The sequence below is a fragment of the Suricata suricatta genome, chromosome 7 (genome assembly GCF_006229205.1).
Source record: "Suricata suricatta isolate VVHF042 chromosome 7, meerkat_22Aug2017_6uvM2_HiC, whole genome shotgun sequence".
NCBI lineage: Eukaryota > Metazoa > Chordata > Mammalia > Carnivora > Herpestidae > Suricata > Suricata suricatta.
The window spans coordinates 7,121,345-7,141,164 of NC_043706.1; the positions used below are offsets into that span (position 1 = coordinate 7,121,345).

The 19,820-nt window shown below is 41.0% G+C and overlaps 1 long non-coding RNA gene across 2 annotated transcripts in view; it reads right to left on the reverse strand.

Annotated features, from left to right (window-relative positions):
- LOC115296592 overlaps nt 1–19,820 on the reverse strand; it is a 54,824-nt gene that overhangs the window by 8,954 nt on the left and 26,050 nt on the right. The window contains exon 2 of one of the 2 annotated variants that reach the window (XR_003910940.1): nt 1,298–1,431. The exons of the other annotated variant lie outside the window; for it this stretch is intronic. This is a non-coding gene — a long non-coding RNA (uncharacterized LOC115296592). The remainder of the gene's footprint in view (nt 1–1,297; nt 1,432–19,820) is intronic. 2 annotated transcript variants of the gene reach the window in all.

The window sequence follows — 19,820 nt, forward strand, 5'->3', positions numbered from 1 at the left end:
GAGACAGAGAAAGCGCGAGCAGAGGAGGGTCAGAGAAAAGAGGAAGACACAGAATCTGAAGCAGGCTCCAGGCTCTGAGCTAGTGGTCAGCACAGAGCATGATGCGGGGCTCGAACCCTGAACTGTGAGATCATGACCTGAGCCGAAGCCGGACGCTCAACCGGTTGAGCCACCCAGGTGCCCCTACTGATATAGTCTTGATGTGTGATTCATGGCCAGGTGCAGCACCTTCTCTCCTGATACATTCTTTTTAGGACCCCCTCTTTCCTCTCCCCTAGCCTGACAGTGTGGATGAGATGACCAAAGGCACCTGGCCTGATGCCAGCTGTTACAGACAACATGAACAAGGTATCACCAGTGTTTCACAGAGACCTACATTCCAAAGGATCTCATCAGAGCATAAGAGCTCTTCCAGATAATTAGTAATTGGTCCTCACAGCACCCCTGGGAAGTGCCTGGGTACGCAGCAAAGGTACATAGAGCGTAAATGAGCTTTTCCGGAGTGCAAGACAATTTCCTCCTCAGCGAAATGGGGACAATTACAGTGATCCACCTTACAGGGGTGTCAATTATTCACAATCTAAAAGCCCTGGGAATTATAACCCACACTAGGAATACGTACACACAGCACACTTGTATTAGACTTAATTGACATTCTCTTCCCCAGTACCCTGCTATCTGCAAATCACACCACAATGACACCCGTGGGTTTACCTTGGGTCCTGGTTACTGACATGGAGCCTGTCTCTCTGCATCAAAGATCTGCGGGATCCCACCAGAGGGTAGAAGAATAAACCTGCCAGGTGTCTCTGAGCCCATGACAAGCAACCCAAATGGAATTCTGACAGGCCTTCACAGCCTCGTACATAAACATAATTAATCAACACAGAATGCACACTCAGTAAGCTACAAGTAAAGCAGAACACAAAGTATGAGGCTAAAGGGAAAAGCCAACAGATCTTGTTGGACGACAGGAATTGTAGAAGCCCCCACTGAATGGAGAAGGCACGAATGGCATGTTCCGTGTAAGGTCCCCTTAAAAACTGCCTGGCAACACCCACCCATCTTTGGGCCTGTTTGGATCTTTGTCTCCCCCCTCTTTCCCATCCTCGCCCCCACCACGGCAGTGCCACTGTCCTCTCTCTCCCATGAATTGAAATTGTGAGCCCTGGGCGAGGGCTATATGTTATTTTCATTCAATTATATCTGAAACACAGTTACAAAAACAAAACCATTTCTGCTTCAATGCTCTTCACCTGTGGCAACTGCTTATGCATTTCACTGTTGGCACACTTACCATTGGATTCCTTCCGTTTTCTTTGTTTGCACATTTCTTTATACACCTCATTTCATGCAGCGGCTCTGATTTTACTTGTTCTTGCTCAGACTAGTGAATTGTCCTCTACAGAGTCTTCTACTGCAGGACTGACTCTAACATGTAAATAACGTGTAAATAACAGTTTTTAGAAGAGAGAAAACTGCCCGTATTTTACACTGACCACTTAAATCCCCTAAAGAGATAATGAGCTGGGAGGTTGTGGGGAGCGGTGTGCCTGGGTGGCTCAGCAGGTTGAGTGTCCAACTTCAGCTCAGGTCATGATCTCATGGTTCATGGGTTTGAGCCCCTTGTCAGGCTCTGTGCTGAAAGCTCGGAGCCTGGAGCCTGCTTTGAATCCTGTCTCTCTGTCTCTCTGCCCCTCCTTGGCTTGCACTCTGTCTCTCTCTCAAAAATAAATGAAAAAAAAATTTTTTTAAAGATACGGAGCAGGGATGCAGCCCAGCAGGTGTAGAAGGGACAGTGAAGATAAAGGAGACAAAGAGGAAACTGAATAATCATCAGATATTGAGTCAGAAGCAAATGAAAACTGATAAACTATGCAAAGAAATATTTTTCAACATAGAAGCTAGACTAACTCTTGCTAGAAAATGCCAGTACCTAAGGCTTTTTATCCCAAAAGTATGCAGTGACATTCTCTCCACTTGGACTTTTTCGAGGACGGAGAGAAGCCAATGCTGTCACCTCTATGATTTCCAGAGAAGTTGAAAGAACTGAACGGATCATCTCTTGGTATTGAAAAGGAGGCAGAAAGAGAGGGCCAAGGAAATTTGAGCCAATAAGTCTTGGAACAACTGCACAAACTCCTCCAACCTAAGTGACTAGAAAGTTCCATGGTTTTCATTAGTTGAACGCTTGCCCCCGCAATCATAAATCTGACCTTTGGTTGATTGCCCACATAAAGTAGAAGCAGGTTCAGGGACCAAGGGGGAAATTTTTATATTTGCTTTAGGCTATGTTTGCTTTAAGCAGGAGTGACTGTACACACTTTAATTCTAAAGCTGCACTGAATAATAATAGTAATGATAATAAAGCCTTAGAAATACAAAGTTACAAATACAGCAAAAATGATTTCCGGAACCCTTCGCAAATGCAACAGTGCAACAACATGGCTAGAAAATCATTCATTTTGGAGCTAAACAAAGATGCTTCATCTCAATTCCTTTGCATTAAGTGAGAAAATAGGGCATGCCAACCCCAGAAATCAACACTGTTTTGCGAACTTAAGATACATTTTCAGCAGCACAGGCCATTGATATTGAATAAGAGGAAATTTAAAGAATTCCACCCAGAGCTCACAGTGGTGTCCTGAGTGTGTATAGAGATGGACAAGTGTGCATTCAGGAATGGTCAGGCTCGGAGTAGCTTGTCAAGGCCGATTTAAAACTACTCTGTCATGCTGTTCGGAAACGCCTCATTATGAAGACAAGCTCTGCTCTGGATGGCTGATAAAACCAAACACAGTACTTAAACTTTCTAGATTAGTGCTTTCTTAATACTTTGTGTAACACTTTCAAGACACGGTATTGTAGGAGATACGAGAATTTAGAAGCCAAGAAATATATTAACTTCTACAACAGAAATACATAACATATCAATTCATATAAGAACCAGGCTAGGGCAGATTTTTGTGCCTGAATTGTCCAATTTAGGTATTTACATATTTTAACGTTACTGTCACTCTCTGGAACACTTCTGTGCTGTGTAAGTCTGGTGAATGAAGGACCCAGGGCATTCCTATATTATTTATTCATTTTATTTGCAAGATTGGTCTAGAATACAGTCTCCAAATAGCTAACAGCACTCTGCCAGGGTACTCTACACTTGCAGTGTTTAGCATTAGGATGATGGAAGCAAGTAAATAAGAAATTACTTCAATTTGGGGGTATTGTGGCTATGTAGCAGGACAGAACAACGTGGATTTAATTTAATGAATTTCAATTAGAAAAAAATGATTAAGGGATAAGAGAATTTAAACATTTTTAAAAGTTTACTTACATTGAGAGAGAGAGAGGGAAAGAGAGAATCCCAAGCAGGCTCTGCACTGCCAGACCTTGACATGGGGCTTGATCTCACAAACCATGAGATCATGACCTGAGCTGGAATCTAGACTCAGACGCCTCACCAACTGAGTCACCCAGGTGCCCCATAATTTAAACATTTTTTTTAATCGTTTATTTGCAAACTCGTTTCCATATAACACCCAGTGCTTCTCCCCACAAGTGCCCCCCGCCATGACCATCACCCCTGCCCTCCCTCCCCCTTCAGTCCATGGTTTGTCTTCAGTATTCAGTAGTCTCATGATTTGTGTCCCTCACTCTCCCCAGCTCTCTATCCCCCTTCCTCTCCCCATGGTCCTCTGTTAGGTTTCTCCTGTTAGACCTATGAGTGCAAACATTTCTAATTCATAATCTGAAGATACCAAAATGATGTTAATATTAGTTGTAACAACTTGTTAAGACACTATCCTTGGCTGGAATCAAGGCTGACTGCATTTCAAGGGAGGTTTACGGTCAGGTGATAAAATGTTCATAGGCCTACACACCGCAACAGCAGAAAAATTCTGATTCCTTCATTCATTCACTTGATAAGGGGTCTCCAAGGATTTGCTTTTGGTCCCGAGAGCTCTGTTTCTCACAGCTGCCTGTATCCACTGGTTCCCTCCAATGCCTCTGTGCTTGATTTTTTTAAGTAAATATCTCAGGATTTTATATACATCAACATCTGTAGTGCTATAGAATGTCATATGTGGGTTGAATGAGATTTGGGGACTCCAGAGAGATACAGCAGGATGATCAATGTCATATCAGTTACCTGCAGATCGGACGTGGTGTCCTAATGTTTCCTTCTCATGGAGGCTCCTTGAGTGAAAGCTGCTTTTGTGCTTTAGGGAATGAACATGGATCTGCTGTCATCAGGTGAAGCCAGTGCTCACGTCCAAGGCCAATCAGTGCTGGAGTTTGTGCATATTCCATAGAACTGTTTGAGTTGAAATGGCTCCTTCAGGGTCAGGACACCCGTGGGATCTTACCCCTCACTTGGATCTTTCCTCTACAATGAGCAGGAAACAGAAGTTTTGTTCCAAGGTGTTTCCTGTGGAAGAAAACCCGGTCACCCAGTCACTGGGCTGTCGCACCACGTTAAAGGGAGCTGGGGTGTTGGGTCATATGTTTAAAGAGTAATTGAAAATACTTGAGGCTCTCTGCACGGGTGACCTCACAGGCCTGTCCAGCCTTACGTCTGTGGATATGATTCGTTGGATACTGCCAATGCCTTGGAAAGACTTCAAATCCTGTCTTTTCAATGACAACTTGGGTTTACAGGACCTCCCTGTGACAGCAGCCAAGTGACCTGGCCAGGACTTGTTTAATGCCTGAAGTCTTTCACGGCTGATGAAGTTGTTCCCATTCTGTTGGCAGTTTCTGTGCCCTACAATTCTCCCGGGGCCCTCACAGCTGGCTCTCGGCCTCACTCAGTGCTACTCGATTTGAGCTGCTACCTGAAATCCTGGTGCCCCAAACTAGGCTTGTCTATTTCTACCTCCTTGTCCCCGAAACTTGGGCCTCCACCTAAATTAGCAAGGCTGTCTAATTTTGTTCTGAGGTTGCATGTGCTCAAACCGCAACGCGATGTTTTCTCTCTACATTTATTAAATGAAAGGTGTTGGGTTCAAAGAATTGTTCTGGCGAAGATTCTTTCCTATCCCTCCTTCCTCCTTCCTTCCTGGTGTATCTTTTCTGTGGCACATATCACAGAGCAGTCACGCGGACGGAAGCTGACCGAGTCCTCGAAGGTCCAGCTCCAACCCTGCCATCAACTAGCTGCTCACATTTAGGCAAATCTCTAACATCTTTCTGAGTTGCAATGTCGTCATAACAAGCTGAAGAACATCTGCCTGCCATGTGGGCAATATGTGTAATAGAAGAGTTTGGGAAAATATTTGACAGGGCTGTCTCTGAGCAGGCCAGCACAAGCACAGAGCAGTGTGGAAGTTCCAAGTGTCATTGCTGTCCATTTGGTCCTTCCTTTCTCCTCTTCTCTATTTTGGCTTTTGTGGATTCATCTTAGTCATTCAACTTGCTTGAATGAGTGAATGGCAACTTCATCTCAGGAGCAATGATAGGTCCTGGGGTTTTGAAGTTTAATAACACAGGTCCCTTTCTTTAAGTAGCTGGTGATCCCATAGAAGAGACACAGCAGACTAGGGATTACTTGTTGAAAGCCTCCCATGAAGATACCTTTGTGGGCTTTGGTCCTCATCAAAGACTTCCTGGATGAGGTGATGTTGCACAGGAGGGGTGAAGGAAAATAAATACAGGGGATGGCAAGTTGAAGAGGCGAGGAAGCCTTTCTCCAGCAAGAGTGGACCATGTGCACCAAAGCTCAGGGGTTAGATGGCTTTAAGGATTTGGGGATCTGAACCGGCTCCATATTGCTGACGCATAAGTGAGTGGTGGGGCGCAAGGGCAGGGCATGGGGCTAGAATGGCGCTCAGGGCCCCCTCCAGTCACAGTAAAAATCTGGTCTTTGTCCGTGGCTTGAGCAAACAGTGATGTGTTGCTGCTCACTCTGGCTGTCTCTGGAGAGATCAAATCGGGGCCGTGGATTTGCGCAGACGTGCTGGGGGTGGGGACCAGTTGCTATATAATAGTTTCCATCTTGAGATCATCCAGATTTGCAACCTCCCACTCCCATATATAATTAACTGGCTGGGTGATGTCCTTCAACATGATTTAAGTTTTAATCCATCTCAAAATGGGAGTAATTGGAGGTGCTAAAAGTCGGTAGGTGTTCAGACGTTTGACGTGAATGAGTGATGGGATTAACATCCAAATGTGAGGAAATGGAACGTCACACTCTAAAATCACATGCCCGGCGGCCATTAAATTGGACGCGTCCGTGCAGTTTTGTAGTCAATACGTCATGGGCAAAAAAAGGTACAGTGACCAAGATTGTCATTTCATGAGACTTATTTTCAAAGAACTGAAGGAGGAACACCTAGGTGGATCTGTTCGTTGAGTGTCAGACTCTTGATTTCAGCTCAGGTCATGATCCCTCGGGTTGCAGGATCAAGCCCCGTGTTGGGCTCTGCACTGAGTGTGGATGCTCTCTCTCATCCTGTCCCTCTCCACTCGCCCCTGCTCACATACTCTAAAATAAAAATAAGTACTGAATAAAATAAAGGCTTGTGGTTTTCGTTAAAAATCCCCAGACTCTATTTCTGTAACTTGTCGGTAGTAGTAACAATGCAGTATGAACCCAGGCAGTAAAGATTCTGATGTGCACTCAGTCTCCTTCTGAGATGCCCTGCTCCCTCCACCTCCTCCTTTTGCTCATCATTGCAAGTAATCATTTTTTCTTTTTTCTTTTCCCATGAAACCTTTGGCAGTGATTTCTGTCAGGCCTTCAGAAATCATTTCAAAGCCTCTTCTTGCTTATTTTTGGAGACAGAGTTTCACCCCACGGGAATTAATTTCCTGACCTCTCCCGGTTCCTAATAACTCACACACCCACGTGAACCCACATCTATGCCATTATGGTTTACCCATAATCTTTGGAAATTAGTTTAAATTACTTAAAAATATTTGTCTTCTGTTTACATGGGAATAACAACCTAGGTTCACTTCCTGGTGTTTCCTCCTCCAGGTTAAACGGGAATAATTTCGTGGGCTTCATGCTCGAGGTGACTTGCGATAGATCATTTTAAGACTTTCCCAGCCAGATACCCAGGTGGAGGGACATAACGATGATTCATTTGAGAATCTAACCCATGTAGTTAGAAGAACCTTTTACTTCTCAGTAAAGCAATTAGCAGTAACATTAAATCCAAGGGTCCTTTTTATTTTTCTTTTTTAATAACAAGAGTTTTTACTGTGCTCGTTCTGTTTGAAACTATACTCAGTGCTCCACAATTTATGTTTTAGCTTCCATAATGTTGGCGAGATATTAATATATGCATGAAGAGTTGCAGTGAACATAATTACAGTGGCAAAGTGATAAACACAGAGCTATTTTGCCTGGTAATATTATGTATTTAACAGGTTTATTTGTTCAACAGTTTTAACTTTAATTATGTTTTGCCATTTGGGATTTTTCGACATGTAGCCATCATAGCCCTTTTCTGGCTATTAGTCTAAGAAGATTGCATTCATTATAAAAATAATCCATATTTGTTTATTTAATTTTTTTCTTACTGCCTTACAAGTAAACTAAAAAATGACAACTTTCTTTGTTGCTGGTATGGCGTGCCTTGTTTGGATGCTAAACACATTGTTTTCCATTCCTGAGTGTGGCAGGAGAAGGTGCTGCATAGGGTTTTGGCCTCAGGCTTCCTGGGTCTGAGGAGCGGTGCCGGGTTCCGTCACACAGACTCGGAGTTTGGTGGTAGGTGTCCCCCAGACGCTGGCTCCAGCCCACCCCGAGGCTGTCCAGTGCTCTGGGCAGCTCGCTGCCAGGTGACAAACAGGCGACATGTCTGGATGCTGATAAATGGATGCAGACGGCCAGTCTTCCCAACAGCCAGGGCAGGCCTGTGTTTTCCACGGCAGAACATTCTCTCTGCCATCACCCTTCCAGGCAGCGGAGAGGAGAGGTGAGTTTGTAAGAGTGTTACGGATTCTCATTATGTCACCGAACTTTCGAGAAAGGTGCTGGTTTCTCTTTTGCAAATTGACTATACATGTTGGGCTCATTATGCTGGTGCTGCTGCAGAGAGCAGTGCACGCTCAGGACCAAAAGCCTTTTCCAGCCCCGATGACTCTCCAGCTCCTACCTGGGCAGCCCTCTTCTGGCTGAGACAGATTACTTCTGCAGTAAAGTCTTCGGATAAAAGCAGATTCTTTCCCCCCATATCTGGCCGAATGGCACATTTTATTTGGCTTGGATCGTGTTGTTGCTGGAGGTATAACATACACACAGTCTGCACAGTGGGTGTACAGCATGACAAATCACACTCACGCGTGTCTTCATGCCTCTCAGGACGGGGGACATCAGGGTGCGCAAGTTCTCTCCTGTCTCCCTCCCAGGACTCCGCCTTCTCCCCTTTCCCCATAACTTGCCCAGAGGTATTTATTTGTGTTTTGATAAAAAGCAGATTGAAGGGAATACTGGTATTAATTTTAGAATTTTAAATACTATGAGTACTTTTATTTTAAGTATATAATTTTATGTACTTAAGTACACCTGTTCATCCCTGGTAAATACAACTGCCAAGCACTATGGGCAGAAGAGACCCAAGTTCTTCCTCATTCACTCATGAGACAAGCATTCATTGTCATACATAAAACGTGTTCACTGCAGGAAAATAGATTAAGAGACAAAACACACACACGCACAAAAACACCCAAAACTCTTCTGCTCCTGGTAGATTGACTCCAGTAGCTTGGGGTTGCATCTTACTGGTTTATGACTGGCTTCTATCTCTTCAGTTTGGTACTTCATTTGGACCACAAGCTTGGTTCTTGCTGACCTGTTTCCTGGAGTGAGGTTCCATTTTCTCTTGGTCCACGTGCTGAAGCCAACGCACCATCTCCTCAGATGCGTCTTGGTTACATGTCACTGCTATTTCAACAAAAGTAGAGTTCCAGTTGTGGGTCCTTGTTGTAACAAGGTTCTCTTGGCGTTAATAATCAATGTTCCAGGCCCCTTGATTCCACCAGAAAATACAACCTTTTCTTTGTAAATTATCTTTCCTTGGAAATTTCCATGGAATTCTCTTGAAGAATTTCTTTGACTTACCAGGTTGGTAAGTCATAGATTAATACCCTTGAAGTAGGATGCTTTATGGTAGAAATCCTGTTACATGAACATGGACCTTTAATGAGGCCAACAATCCCCAATTACTAACACACACACACACACACACACACTCCTATGCTTATACACATAATGTCTTTATAGCTTTTGCGATACTTGTTTAGCTATTATTCTTTCAGTTTTAAAATGGAGATAGGACCCCACTGTGAACTGGTCAAGATTTTTCCATTTACAAATTTAGCTTCATATATATACAAGAGGGAAAAAAATCAGTCTGGACTCGGAGTGCTTAATCTACCATAGCTTTGTAATTCTCTTTCTTGTATGTGCCAGTGTGAATTATTTGGTTCTATTTTTTGTGTCTTTCTGCAATTAGCAGGCTATTTAGTTATGGAATAGAAGAAACTGAGGCTTAGTTCATATACATGCAAGAATACCATGCTCGTTCAATCACACAGAGATAGAAAGAGTAATCCAATGGAAACACTTTCTTCCCCTCATCCTTGTGCTTTCCCTGAGCTTTGAGGACATGATCTACTTCTGTCTGTGGTCTAATCTTAGACTTTTGATATTTTGGAGGTTACTCCACAGCTGAACCTACAAAGTGAAGACTTCCTTCTTGGTGGCACTCAGCTATTGCTGATGTCGTAGCTTGTTCTTCCCCCCATTAATGGCAGGTGCATCATTTATGGGATACACCTTGTGGTGTATAAAAAACACCATAATAATCACGTATTCACATGTCTTTGAGCAAACCTAGCAAAATAATATACAATGATTAAGAAAAAACTACGTTTTTATGAGAACTCCATTGTTGCTTAATTTTGTTAAGTGTAGAATTTGTTTCTGGCATTGGGTTGGTATTTTGCAGAATATAACAGAGCCATGATTATTGCCTTCGTGTGTCCTCAAAATCTTTTCTTAGAAGCTGGAAGTCATGGGATACCTGGGTAGCTCAGACAGTTAAGTGTCAAACTTCTGCTCAGGTCATGATCTCACCTCATGGTCTCTGGATTCAAGTCCTGCATTGGGCTTTCTGCTCTCAGTGCAGAGCCTGCTTCAGATCCTCTGTGCCCCAATCCCGCCTCTCTACCCCTCCACTGTTCGTATGCACATCCTCTCTCTCAAAAATAAACATTAAAGAAAAACAGAAGCTGGAAATCTTTCTCTCAGAAATGTATTTTGGACTAATAATTTCAAATTGCTGATCGATATACATAAACTGGTCTTTGACAATGTCTCCTAAATAATTTAGTATTTTGAGCACTTTCTATTTTACAAATTTAGGACTTCTTCATAATTTTCATTCTTTCAGTGCTCTGATATACCAGATATGGTTATCTAAGAATAAGTTGATGTTTTCTCCTAACATTTGCTAGACTCAAGAGTGAATTGTTGCTCAGTCTTCCCCTTTCCATACATGTATGTACTTAAATTTTTAAAGAAACATGTCAACTTACTGAAAATGTAACTACAACTCTATTTTGATCATTTCTGACCTATTATGTGTGAATAGTGTCAGTTTAAATTTTGTTTCCTTTAAGGGGTACCTGGGTGGCTCAGTCAGTTAAGCATTTGACTCTTGATTTCCACTCAAGTCATGATCTCACTATCACGATCTCATGGTCATGGGATTGAGCCCTACACTGGGCTCTGCACTAGGTGTGGTGCCTGCTTAAGATTCTCTCTGTCCCTCTGCCTCAGCCCCTCCTCTGCTTGTGCATGCATGTGCTTGCTCTCTCTCAAAGAAAAAAGTTTAAAAATTAAACAGTTTTCCTTTTAAGGTCATGTGTAGCATACAGATATGTACTATTAGCATTTTCTTTAAAATCAAATTTAGTAAGTATGCACATGTGCAAAAATGCAATAATTTCTCTTCAAGGTATTTTTTGATATTACTGGCACATTGAAGCAAAATTCAAAACAAGCCCATTTTGCCCATCACCCACTCCAGTTTGTGAATTGCCACGAAAGCTGCAATTTGGTCCTTTGACTAAATACAGGATGGACAAAGGACTGTGCATGCGGACCACCCCTGGCCACAGAACACCGAAGTAAGAATAGGTAGGGAGAGGCAGTAAAGGAATGTTTTCCCAAATTGCATAACTCTGTGAATGCTGTTTGCACTCATGAAGGAAAACTGCCCCATGGGTGCTGTGTATTAATAATGAAACAAATTCAGGGGCGCTTGGGTCGCTCACTCAGTTGACTGTCCAACTTTGGCTTAGGGCGATCTTGCAGTTGGTGCCCTGCACTGGGCTCTCTACTATCGGCACAGAGCCCATGTTGGACCCTCTGCCCCCTCTGTTTCTGCTCCTCCCCTGCTTGCACTCTCTCTTTCTCTCTCTAAATAAAAACATTTTATAATCAAATATAAAAAGCAATTAAATGTTGCAGGAAACAATAGAGTGTCATCATTTTCGTGTTTTGCACCATCTAACATGTGTAATGTCTATTTCTGGGTACAACAAGCATCAAGAAAGACTATCTCCAATTCCATAAAAGGCTGCAGAGTGTATGAGATTCATGACCGATAATGACCAAACAAAAATCGTTAGCTTTGTGCTCAAATTTTAGCATTTTAACTAAATACAGCTTAGTTTGCCCTAAATGGTTTTGCATGTCCTGCTTAAAATTAGAAAAAGCCTGAAATGGATGTCAGTGGATTCCTACAAAATAATGTCAATATAAGTCTCTCCTGCTGATGACTAATTGATATTGTAAGTAGAAAGTATATTTATACTATCAAAACTAAAAATATTATCCAACATTTTTTGCTGGGTAAATTTGGATAGTTGGCTGACTTCACAGTTGAGTTGAAAGGAAAAGAAAGGTTATATCCTCCAGAACAAATAACCCAGGTCATGCCTGTGAATACAATGAAGTTAGCTGACTTGATGGTATTGACCTTATAATAAGTTAATAATGAAATACTGGCTGACCTAGAATTTAGCAGCTCTTAATAATAGAGTTATTATTAACTTGTTAATAAATGCTATATATTTATCCATACATTTTATCTTAAATACAATTACCAGTCATATTATTCTCAGATAAAACAATTCATTGTCTGGTTTTTGAGAAAGGTACATGGCATTGTCCAGAATTAAAGATGTTGAAAGTCATCCCTGTAACAAATTTAAAAGCATGTCCACACTTCATAAGTTACTCCATGCTCTTATGTTCCAAAAACTTAACACAAATTTCTATTGTAGAATCAACACACAGTTTCATTGTAGAAATTACTTTCAAGTTTTGAGTAACGTATTTAAAGTATCATATTCTCTGGCCAATTAATCTTTGACAAAGCAGGTAAGAGTATTCAATGGAAGAAAGACAGCCTCTTTAACAGATGGTGCTGGGAGATCAGGACAGCAACATGCAGAAGAATGATTCTAGACCACTTTCTTACACCATACACAAAAAATAAACTCAAAATGGATGAAGGACCTGAATGTGAGACAGGAAACCATCAAAACCCTAGAGGAGAAACCAGGAAACAACCTCCTTGACCTCAACCACAGCAATTTCTTACTTGACACCTCTCCAAAGGCAAGGGAATCAAAAGCAAAAATGAACTATTGGGACCTCATCAAGATAAGAAGCTTCTGCACTGCAAAGGAAACAATCAACAAAACTAATAGGCAACTGACAGAATGGGAAAAGATCACTGCAAATGACATCGGATAAAGGGCTAGTATCCAAACTCCACACCCGAAAAATGAGTAATCCAGTGAAGAGATGGGCAGAAGACACAAACAGACACTTCTCCAAAGAGGACATCCAGATGGCCAACAGGCACATGAAACAATGCTCAGCGTCACTCATCATCAGGGAAATTCAAATCAAAACCACACTGAGATACCACCTCAGGCCAGTCAAGGTGGCTAAAATGAACAAATCAGGAGACTATAAATGCTGGTGATGATGTGGAGAAATGGGCACCTTCCTACACTTTTGGTAGGAATGTAAATGGGTGCCACTGCTCTGGAAAACAGTGTGGAGGCTCCTCAGAAAACTATCAATGGAACTCCCCCATGACCCAGCAGTAGCACTGCTAGGGATCTACCCAAGGGATACAGAAATGCTGATGCATAGGGGCACATGTACCCCAGTGTTCATAGCAGCACTTTCAGCACTAGCCAAATCATGGAAAGAGCCTAAATGTCCATCACCTGATGAATGGATCAAGAAGATGTGGTTTATATATACAATGGAATACTACATGGCAATGAGAAAGAATGAAATCTGGCCATTTGTAGCAACGTGGATGGACCTTGAGGGTGTCATGCTAAGTGAAATAAGCCAGGCAGAGAAGGACAGATACCATACGTCTTCACTCATATGTGGAAGAGGAGAAACTTAACAGAGGACCGTGGGGGAGGGGAAGGGGAAAAATAGTTAAGGAGAGAGAGAGAAGGAGGCAAATCATGAGGCTCTTAAATACTAACAACAAACTGAGGGTTGATTGGGGAGGGGGAGAGGGGAAAAGGGGTGATGGGCATGGAGGAGGGCACTTGTTGAGATGAGCACTGGGTGTCATAGAGAAACCAACCTGACAATGAACTATAAAAGAATAAAAAAGGATATTAAAAAAAGCATCATATTCTCAGAAATGTATATTTTTAAAAAGATAGTCACTGACTTAACTGTTTTCAATTATTCCTGTGACTGCTTGGAAGTCTACCCATATGGTTTTCCACATTACCACTTGATGTTTAGACAATAAATTACTGGAATAATTCTGTGAAAAAGCACAGACAGCTGGAGCTTTGAGAGGAGTAACTAAGGGATTTATAAGGTAGAGAAAAGGTAAAGATGGTCTTCTGACTCTCCACACAATCCCAACACACTCCTGTCTCCTTTGTCAGGCTGCGGACACTTAGGGAATCTGGGGGCAGTGCCCAGTGCCCCCAGTTGTTGGTTTGTCTAGCTCCTTTATACACGAGTTGTCAGTCTGGAATGTCAGTGTTCAAGAAGTGGTCATTTTATGAAAGACATATAAGAAGGGGGACAGCTGGGGCCTGTTTGTGGGTGATCAGGCTGTTGAAGCACCCCCCATCCCTGGCTTTGCAGAGTGAGGCGTGTTGGGAACAGCACAGCCTGGTGGAAATGGTCTCTGGAAGCAAGAGCTCAAGTCCCCATTCTATCCCTGATAGAATGCCTTTGGGCAAGGCATAACCACTCTGAATTTTGTTTTATTTGTTTAAAATAGGAATAGTAATGGTCTTGTCTCTTAGGGTGACTATAGAAATGAAATGAAATTTATGCTAATAAATGTTTAGCTGCATATCTTTTACAGAATAAGGATGGAATAAATGATAGCTATTATATTATAGCTACCTGGTTTGTTTTCCCGCATAGAGTACATGAAGCCCTTCTAAATTTAAATATTCAGAGGTATGTATGTCCCAAGCTTAGCATGACATGATTTTTTGTAATTAGCAGATGCCAGCACATTTATTAGGGAGAGATGGGCCAATAAATACATGCAATTGACCTTTGAGAAGATCTTTCGAAAACCACCTGTGGCTGAGCTTGAGAGAAATATAACCAACAGCATACCTCAACATCATAGGTAAGTACAGTCATGCCATTAGGTATTAAGGAAAGAGCACTGCTGGTGTTGAGCCTCTAACTTTGACAATATACACACTAGAGGACTCCCTGTACTTATGTGATTAAGTAAAGGGTATAATAACACAAAGTTCATTCAATTCTCAACAGAATCTAGGAGAGTAAGGAGTAAGAAACTCAAATTGTCTGAGAAGTTCACCCAAAGATAACATAGACCTATTTTCTTCCATAATGGACCTAATTTTCTTTTATGCTGGGTCATCACATCACTTCATCAACTTAGGCACTTAGGAATTTGACTCATAGAGACAAGGCTCCCTTACAGATAATATGCATTTATAATGCAAGCCATTTGGGATCTTCCTGCATACCTTGTGCCAGAGAAGGTCATGATCTACTACCAATTTTTGAATATTGTTTCATATTCATAAGGCAAAGTATTTTTCTTTGAGAAAATATTCTTGTTAGAATATGAAAATTTAGCCAATGAAAGAACCAAGGATCTAAAAGATCTGCTCAAATTTATAAAACCAGTCATCATAAAACCAAGACTCACCACTTCATTTTTTTTCTGTTCGCTTTGGTCATACAGACCATTTTGAACAAAGTGGAGCAAGCCTACATTTATTTCTAGCACGTAAGTGTTTCAAAGTTTCAAGTTGAGTTGCTTTATCTCTGTTTCCCCAAAGTTCTTATTAAAGCAGTTTCTGACTATGACCAAAATTGAAAACGTCTAAGTATTGAAGTAGGACCACATGCTGTTTTCACCCAACTTAAAGCAGGAAATGTTGGCAAGGAGAGAAAATCCATCTTGGATGGTTTCCCATTGGCTCCCAAAGGGAGTAGATAAGCAATGTATGAATACCCAAACATTTTTTTTAATCTTCACTAAATCCTTACACAAACTTTAAAAATCCTGTCCTCCCCTCATTTATCTACACAATATATTTAGAAACAATAAGGGAAAATCAGTGAGGCACTGAGTTGGCATGAACATGGAACCTGAATTCAGCGTTTGGCTTTGAAAAATAGGGCAATAGCAGCACTGCTGAGATATCCCACCGGGAGGGGAAGCTGGTGGTGAGCCAGGACAACGTGCTGCTCTGGGTGTCTGTGGACTTGGTAGTACTCAGCTTTGTGGAGGCAAATCTGGAGCAACAGACCATTCGTTGCTCATCTGGAACCCAGTCATTTGAGCTGATAAAATGGATGCCACACTAGCATAAAGGAGCTACAGTCCAAGATTTACTGTAGGTACTGCATAATGTGTAGGTGCCTGCCAATACTATTTGGGATGATTAGCAAGCCTATCACAGCAGAAACGTGAAATAAATAAAAGTGACAGTATGAAATCTGTGGTAGGCATTTACTGAATTCACAAGTATTCTGAGAGAGAGGTGGGGGGATGTTGGTGTTAGATTCAAATACTAGAGGTTTTCTATTTTATGATCTCCATGTTCATTAGATGAAACATACATTTTTAGGTACCTGGATCTTTTTAATGATTTTTTAATGATTAACTTTATGATATCTCGACCCTTGTCTTTTTTTATTCAGCTTATTTTGAGAGAGCGCCCATGTGTGGGGGAGGGGTAGAGAAAGAGAGAATTTCAAGCAGGCTTAATGCTGACAGCACAGAGCCTGATGCAAGGCACAAACCCCTGAACGATAAGATCATGACCTGAGGTGAAATCAGGAGTCAGATGCTAACACACTGCATCACGGCAACTATAGCTAATGATACTGTACTGTATATTTGAAAGCCATTGAGAGAGTAGATCTTAAAAGTTCTCATCTTAAACATTGTGACTATGTGTGGTCATAGATAACTAAACTTATTGTGTTTGACATTTGCAATATGTTCATACATCAAATCATCATCTTATCCACCTAAAACTAATACAATGTTATATCTCAATTATGTCTCAGAAGAAAAGGGGAATCTGAACAAGATGGTGGTCAAATAGGGAATTCCATACTTCCCACCTGCATCTCACAAAAAAGGAAGGGCTAAAGCCAAAGGACTCTGAACCACAAAATCTGAGCAGAAGAGATGGAATCCACTAAGAAGACAGCCTCATAGGGGTACCTCAAGAAACAAGCCAAAGTACACAAGGTGGAGAGTCCCAATTATCACTATATGTAGGGAAATAAAATAACCAAAGTCTCAACAAGAGAGATGAAGGGGCACCATTAAAAGAACACTCCCTGACTGGACAGGCACTGGACAGCCTATGAGCCTCCTTTACTATAGCAAAACTCGCAGGTGCAGAGCATATAACAAGCGTTTAAGAGACAGAAAACTAGCTAAAATGATGAAAAGGAAGAACTCTTCTCTAAAGAAATTCCAGGAAGAAGTGACAGCTAAAAGCTTGGTCAAAACAAATATAAGCAACATAACTGCCCCAAAATTTAGAACAATAGTCATACAGTTAATTGCTCGGATTTAAAAAGGCATGGAAGACCAAGAGAAGCTATTGCTACAAAGATTATGGACCTTAAAAATAGTTGTGATGAATTAACAAATATTATAAATGAGGTGCATAATAAAATGGAGGTAGCCACTGCACGGATGGAAGAGGCAGAGAGGAGAATAGGTGAATTAGGAGACACAATTATAGAAAAAGAGGAAGCCTAGAAAAAGAGATAAATTGATCCAGGACCATGAAAGAAGAATTCGAGAACTGTGTGATGTAATCAAATGGAACAATATCCATAACATAGGAATTCCATAAAAAGAAGGAGGAGAGAGAAAGGGGCTGAAGAGAAGGGGTACTTGAACAAATTATAGCCAAGAACTTCCCCAATCTGGGGAAGGAAAAGACATTGAAATGCAAGAGGCACAGAGAACTCCCCTCAGACGTAACTTGAATCAACCTTTGGCACAACATATCATAGTGTAACTGGCAAAATATAAGGATAAAGAGAGAATTCTGAGAGCAGCTAGGGATAAAAGGGCCCTAACATACAAAGGGAAACATATCAGAGTGGTTACAGACCTATCTACTGAAACTTGGCAGGCCAGGAAGGAATGGCAGGAGATCTTCAATGTGATGAATAGGAAAAATATGCAACCAAGAATCCTTTATCCAGCAAGCCTGTCATTCAAAATAGGAGGAGAGATAAAGGTGTTCCCAAATAAAAATGGAGAGAATTCATGACCACCAACCAGCCCTACAAGAAGTCCTAAGAGGGACTCTATGAGGGAAATGTTGCAAGAAACACATGGTATCAGAGACACCACTATAAGCATTAATCCTACAGAGAACATAAGGACTCTAAACCCATATTTTTCTATCATAACACTGAATTTAAATGGACTAAATACTTCAATCAAAAGACATAGGGTATCAGAATGGATTAAGAAAAACAAGATCCATCTATTTGCTGTCTACAAGAGACTCACTGTAGACCTGAGGACACCTTCCGATTGAAAGTGAGGGGATGGAGAAATATCTATAAAGCTATTGGAAGTCAAAAGAAAGCTGGAGTAGCCATACTTGTATTGGACAAACTGGACTTTAAAGTTAAGGCAGTAACAAGAGATGAAGAAGGGCATTATATAAAAATTACAGGGTCTATCCATCAGGAAGAGCTAACAATTATAAATGTCTATGTACCAAATGTGGAAGCACCCAAATACAAAAAACAATCACCAACATAAATAATCTTATTGATAAGAATGTGCTAATTGCAGGGGACTTTATACTCCACTTACAGCAATGGATAGATCAACCAGACAGAAAATCGCTATGGAAACCATAGCCCTGAACAACACATTGGCTCAGATGGCTTTGACAGATACATTTAGAACTCTACCTCCTAAGGCTATGGAATTCCCTTTCTTTTCAAGTACACATCGTACATTCCCCACGATAGATCACATACTGGGTCATAATGCAGCCCACTGTAAATATAAAAGAACTGAGATCATACCATGCACACTTTCAGATCACAATGCTATGAAACTTGAAACCAATCACAGGAAAAAGTCTGGAAAACCTCTAAAACATGGAGGTTAAAGAACACCCTACTAAAGAAATGAATGGACCAATCAGGCAATTAGAGAAGAAATGAAAAAAAAATTTTTTTTGGAAACAAATAAAAATGGGATGCAACAAAGGCAGTCCTAAGAGGCAAATACATTGCAATCAAGGCCTATTTCCAGAAACTAGAAAAAGTGCACATGAAAAAATCTAACCGCATACCTAAAGGAACTAGAAACAGAGCAGCAAGAAAACCCGAAACCAGCAGAGGAAGAGAAATAATAAAGAGCAGATATAAACAATATAGAACCCCCCAAAAGTTGAACAGATCTATGAAACTAGGAGTTGGCTTTTTGAAAAAAATAAACAATATTGATAAACCTCTCAAAAAGAAAAGAGAGAGCACCCAAACAGACAAAATCACGAATGAAAATGGATTAATTACAACCAATCCCTCATAAAAGAAGCAATAATCAATGAATACTATGAAAAATTATATGCCAACAAATTGCACAACATAGAAGAAATGGAAAAATTCCTAAACACACACACACTACCAAAATTCAAACGGGAAGAGATAGAAAATCTGAACTGAACCATAACTAGTGATGAAATTGAATCATTTATCAAAAATCTCCCAAGAAATAAGATCCTGGGGCCATATGGCTTCCCTGGGGAATTCTACCAGACATTTAATTCAGAGTTAATACCCATTCTTCTCAAGCTATTTCAAAAAATGGATATAGAAGGAAAACTTCTGGACTTGTTCTACAAAGCCAGCATCACTTTGATTCCTAAGTCAGACAGAGATCCAACAAAAAAAGAGAATTACAAGCCAATATCCTTGATGAATACATATGCAAAAATACTTAACAAGTTACTAGCAAATCAAATTCAATAGCATATAGAAAGAATTAGCCACCATGATCAAGTGGGATTCATTCTTGGATTACAGGGATGGTTCAATATTCAATCAATGTGATACATCACATTCACAAAAGAAAAGATAAAAACCATATGATCCTGTCAATAGATGCAGAAAAAGCATCAAAGCAATTTATGAAAAACCCACAGCTAATATCATCCTCAATGGGAAAAAACGGAGAGCTTTCCCCCTGAAATCAGGAACCTGACAGGGATGTCCACTCTTACTATTGTTGTTTCAC